Source organism: Psammomys obesus, unplaced genomic scaffold (assembly GCF_907164565.1).
Source record: "Psammomys obesus unplaced genomic scaffold, mPsaObe1.curated_primary_1811, whole genome shotgun sequence".
NCBI classification, from domain to species: Eukaryota; Metazoa; Chordata; class Mammalia; order Rodentia; family Muridae; genus Psammomys; species Psammomys obesus.
The window spans coordinates 1,319,951-1,326,012 of record NW_026591816.1 but is presented as its reverse complement, the minus strand read 5'-3'; positions in this window follow the sequence as shown (position 1 = coordinate 1,326,012).

The following is a 6,062-nucleotide window of genomic DNA, read 5'->3' as shown; positions in this document are numbered from 1 at the left end:
GCTATGTTCTCTGAGGAGTCAGCGGGTCTCCATAACTCCCTTCTACTATGATGACACAGGTCTTCCTTGATCTTAAAAGCTTTGGGCCAGAACTCATTCATGACCAAGGCATAAAACCTCATACACAACATCTAAATGAGGGTGCTTTTGAAACAGAAAGAGAGCACCAGGGGAGAAGGCATAAGCCAGGCCAGCCATCCTGTCGGGTCCCAGCCTCAAACATGAACTTCTTCCTCTGCTGCTGATCAAGACTGTTAAACAAGGGCTCCTGGACTCCCACCTGAAAGCCTAAGGGCTTTGTTTTCATTTTGTTTGTTTGATACAAGCTCTCATGTAGCCCAGACAGGCCTCAGATTTGTTAATCAAGGGTGATCTTGACTTTCTGGTCTTCCTGCCTCTAACTTCTGAGTGCTGGGATTGTTGGGGTATACCACCATACCCTGTTTTGTGTGGTGTTGAGGATTGAACACAGGACTTTGTGCATGCTAGGTGAGTACCCTACCAAATGAGGTACAGTCTCCACCCCTTATGTAATGATCATATGACCTCATAATACCACTTCTGGCTATGTGCCCCAAAGAGCTGAAAACAAGATTTAAAAAAAAAAAATTCTACAGTTTTTTTTGTACAGTTTTTTTGTACATGTACATATAGCAACATTCACAGTAGTCAACTGGTAGAAACAACTCAACCATCTTTCAAAGGATGAGTAAAAGAATGTATATATATGTATATACATACCATTTGTCATATAAAGTTTGGAGAGATGGCTCATAAGTTAAGGGCAGCACTGGCTGCCCTTCCAAAGGTCCTGAGTTCAATACTCAGAAACCATCTATAATGATATCTGGTGCCCTCTTCTGGCGTGCAGGCACACATGCAGGCAGAGCACTATATACATAATAGATAAATCTTAAAAAAACAACCCATACATGCCATATACACATAGCAGAATATTATTCATCCTACTTTAAAAAGGGGAATGCTACTAGGTGCTACAGTCCTGATTTTAGAATGTTATGCTAAGTAAAATAAACTAGTATCAGAAGACAAAGACTGAATGTACGTGTAGTACTTACATAAGTGCATTAGTTACTGATCTTGTTGCTGACACAAAATACTTGACAAGAAACACTTAAGAAGGCTTTACTTTAGTTTATAGTTTGAGAGAATCAGTTTGTCATGGCAAAGCAGTCAAGGAAGGGGAAGCTTCAGGTTGCTCATATCTCATCTAAAATCAAGAATCAGCAAGCAATAAATGCTTATGTTCAGCTCATTTCCTCCTCCCTTTTAGCATCAGGAGCGCCACCTAAGGAAGGGAGAGCTGACCCTCAGTTAACTCAGTCAAGACATTTCCCCATGGGCATGGCCAGAGACCCACCTCCCGCTGATTCTGGATCTCGTCCAAGTATCAGCCGAGATTAACCATCAGAACTCCACTCCTTGACAATCAAAGATGTCTCTTTAACCTCCTACTCCTTGTCCCCAAAGTTCCCAAAGATTCATCTCATAATGTAAAGGGTAGTCCAGGTTCAAAAGTCTCATGTTACTTAACAGTAAGATAGCCAAAACAGTCAAAGCAGACTACAGCTGTCAGGGCAGGGACGTTGATTGCTGTTCATTCATGCAAAATGAAAAGTTCCAGAGGACATGTGCCAAATTAACAAGGGAAAAACCCCTAAGCATTTGCCAAGGATGGACAAACACATTTTATTGTATATGGTTGAAGTATATTCACTGTATTATAAGAAGCAGATACAATAAAATGAATTCTATAGCGAACCAAACTAACCTACCTAAGATGATAAGATTTTTACAATTTAAAAATCGCTCCATTGTTATACCATAACCTTGCCTTAGTTTCTTTTTCTTCCTAATCCACCTATGCCCTCTGCTGGTTATAGTTGCTAATGGAAGCAAAATGCCAAGCTCCTTTTGTAACTGTAGCAGGCTCCCAGACTTTAACACAACTGATTCCATGATGGAAATACCATCCAGACTATAAAACTCAGCATGTAGACAACACCACCTGCCAAAATGAAAACAAAGACCTAATCCATCAAAGTTCCTAAATACACTCTTAGATTTTATCTTTACATGGTGTCCTTGATTTCTTGGATATTTGGAACTTTTCCGATTTTATTTTTTCTTTGAGAGATGTATCCATTTCTGCAATTGTATCTTCAGCGCCTGAGATTCTCTCTTCCATCTCTTGTATCCTGTTGGTGATGCTTACCTTTGTGGTTCCTGATCTTTTCTCCAAGTTCTCCAGCTCCAGAGTTTTCTCTATTGATTCTAATTCTGTTTTCATGTCTCGCACCACTTCCTTCATTTGTTTGAATGTGGATCCCTGTGTTTGTTCGTTTCCTCTCTGAATGCCACTAATTGTACCTCTACTTGTGCCTCTACCCGTGTCTCTATTTGTTTGGCTGTATTTGCCTGTGTTTCTTTGAGAGTTTTGTTCGTTTCCTCTCTATGTGCCTCTAATAACTGGATAGGTATAGCTTTAAAATAATTTTCCTGTGTTTCCGATGAATTAAAATATCCATTTATTTTGGGGGTTGCTGGGAAAGCCATGATGTCCTGATTTTTGTTGGATGTGTTCTTACACCAACCCCTGGCCATCTGCTTATCTGTAACCTTTCCTGGAGTCTATACTTCAGGCTGGGTCTGTCTGTCTCTGGTGTCTGGAGTATTCTGGAAGATGAGAGAGATCCATGGGTTTGAGTATGCGTGTTGGTGTTTCAGCTGTAGCCTAGGGAGGAAGGTCAAGGGCGCACGTGAGCAAGTGCTGGCTTGTACATGGCAGTGCCTCGAGGAACAGGGTGCCAGAGCTTGTAGATGCCCGAAGGGTGGCACTTAAGCCGGGATGGGGGGGGCGGTGCTGGTGTTGTTTTCGGGTGCAATGCGCATGTGCTGGTGCCCTGAAAACCTCAGTGGCCTAAAGGCCTGTTGTACTGTCCTCCTGGTGTTCAGATCTGTCTGGGCTCCAGGAATTGTTTGCCTGGACCCCACTGGCAGACCCACAGGTCAGGGGCTTCAACGTTGAGAATGCTGTCCCAAGGATCCCTGTGTTGTCCACAGTGGAGGTGTGGGTGGGAAGGATCAGATGACTGGCTGCTAGGGTAGAGGGACCCTGGTTCTGGGGCTCTGCACACACTTAAAGGCGCACTCACTCGCTTGCAGGCCTAATCTGAAAGCACAGGGTATCCTCCTGTTGTCCACTCTCAGATTTGGGCCCACAGGGGCATATGAGTGCAGGAGATTCATCAGCTCAGTAGGGTCCACGGTTTGACCACCAGGCAGGGGCAGATAGGCCTCTGCAGCCTCAGTCCCAGAGTGTGAGCTGAGGCTCCTGCTTGGACTAGCCACTGCCCCTCCCCCGCAGCTCTGGGAGGCCTGCCTGTACCGTTTCAGTCACTGAGCCTGCGGAGGTTTGTTCCTGGACTAGCCGCTGTCCTCTGCAGCCAGGCCCGCCTATGCCTTTTCACTGAGCCTGGAGGCTTGAGCTTGGGCAATCACTGCAGTCTCAGCCAGGCAGTCTCAGTGCTTAGGGCAGAGGCCACTGCTGGCCGCCTTGCCAAGCAGGGATGTTTGTGCTTGGGGAAAGGGCAAGTGCAGGGGGTTGAATAGTCTCCACTCTCAGTCCCCAGAGACGTCCACAGGTGACCTGGTTCCAAACTGTCCCAGCTCCAGGGTTGTCCTTCTTGCCCAGGAAGCCTCAATGTGGATGTTCTGGCTTCAGCTGCCCCTCCACTCACCAATATCGGAGTTTCATATCACATGCCCCTCAGATACAGTGCGCACTGGTCGCTGCCATCTTGGAACTATCTGTCCCTAAACATACTAAGCACGCTTTTTGGCTTCTAAAATTCTGCTCTGGCTAGTTGTTCTTGCTGACTGAAGTATATCAATCCAGGATATGATTGCTGTGCTTAAAAGCTTACCCTGAGAAAGGCTCAGTGCTACTCTGGGAGCTGGAACATGCCGCGGCTGGCCAGCTAATAAAGACTTTCTATTGGCTTAACCCGTGTCCAGCAATTTTCTCAAGTGTGTTTGCAGTTCATCGCTACAGAGGACATGCTGGTACCCTATAGAAACGTAAGCAACGGTAGATATCACAGATGGCCTATCAGAACCCATGTAAGTAGCACTCAACTGTTACTGTTGTTGTTATTTCCAGGGCTGGGCATCAAACCCAAGGCCTTGAGCATACTAGGCAAGTGCGCAACCACTGAGCTATGTCCTTGACATATGTTTGATAGCAGTACCATGTCACTTGATTTACACCTTCCTCCTCCGGCGTTGCTCCCCTTGCTGGCGAACAATGATTATGGCTGCAGTCCTCATCACCCCAGAAGTAAAGGAGGGAGGGACCACAACTACACAACACGGCACTACCAAAAAGTCCTCTGCCTTTTCCAGAATCTTGGGCAGTCATGAAGAAAGCTGGGCTTTCTTTTCTCTTAATCACCACTGTCCCACCGACCTTTCCAGAATCAATCACAACCTCTGATTAGAAAGCAAGAAAGGAAAAAGAAATTAGAGGTGGGAAAAAGGAAAGGAACTCCTTCAATACAAGAGTCTTAGTCAGGGTTTCTACTGCTGTGACAAAACACCACAAAAAGCAAGCTGCGGGAGAAAAGGGTTTGTTTGGCTTACACTTCCATATCACTGTTTATCATCGAAGAAACTCAGGACAGGAACTCACGGAGGGCAGAAACTTGGAGGCAGGAGCTGATGCAGAGGCCATGGAGGGGCTTGTTCCTCATGGCTTGCTCAGCCTGCTTTCTTATAGAACCCAGGACCACTAGTCCAGGAATGGCCTCAACCACTATGGGCGAGGCCTCTGCCATCAATCACTATTTAAGAAAATTCTCTACAGCTGAAACTTAGAGGCATCTTCTCACTCGAGGTTTCCTCCTCAGATACCTCTGGTTTTTGTGTCACGTTGACATAAGACTATCCAGCACAATGAGGTTTCCTCACACCAGGAAATCCTCACATCTATAGCCAATAAACACCCAGACACACTTGCTGCGAGCTTTGTAACACTTTCCCACCAGTCCCTTCTGGAAGCTGGATGAGGGAGGGCAGATAGAAGGAGCAAGCTGAGCCTGCCTCGTGGACACTTGGCTGCCTAATGTGGTCAGCTCTCATTTGTAATGTGGTTCCTGGGGCCCTCCCTAGGGACAGACTCCAGTATCTAAACAAATACTTTTAAAATCAAGAGATCATAAAAAGCCACACAGGATCCTTTCAAATCCATTCAAAACAATAAAAAGGGATCTTTTGATTTTAGCAACGCAGGAGAGAGGCTGAAGGAGCACATGACCAGTTGGAGCCCTTGGGATTGGCTACTGTGGCCTGGTGGTGGTGAATTATTTCATCTGGAATTAGTCTAACATTGCTGGAAGGTATACTTCCAATGAACAATAAGTGAGGTTGCTCACAGCTGTCTTCTCTATTGCTACATGATAAACATCGAATCCAACAGGCTTAAGCCCACACTTAGTTTAAGTCTCAGAAGTCTGTGAGTTGGCTGGGACGTCTGCAGGTCATAGCGAACATGGCAGCAGGTACAGTATTCCTGCTGGTCTACCCGCTGTCTTCCATCTTCACTCACGTGACTCAGCTTTTAAGAGTAACAGTAAGCAGCTGAGAATCCTTAAAAATTAAACTAGGGAGGAGGGTTGCAGAGATGGCTCAATGATTAGGATCACCAGCTGCTCTTGCAGAAGACCGGAGTTCAAATCTCAGCACCTCCATGGTGGCTCACATTAACCTGTAACTCCAGCTCTGGGGGATCTAGCATCCCCTTCTGTCCTCTGCAAGTACTGCACTCATATGCACAGATACAGACAAGCACATTAAAAAAAACACAAAACAAAAAAACAAGCAAACAAAAACTAGGCTCTGAAGTCATGAATTTCACTTCTCCTCATAATCTTAGTCAGAATATCACTGGTCCATCCCCCCAAAACTGGATGGTGCACAAACTCATACTACTCCTCTTCTTCTTCTTCTTCTTCTTCTTCTTCTTCTTCTTCTTCTTCTTCTTC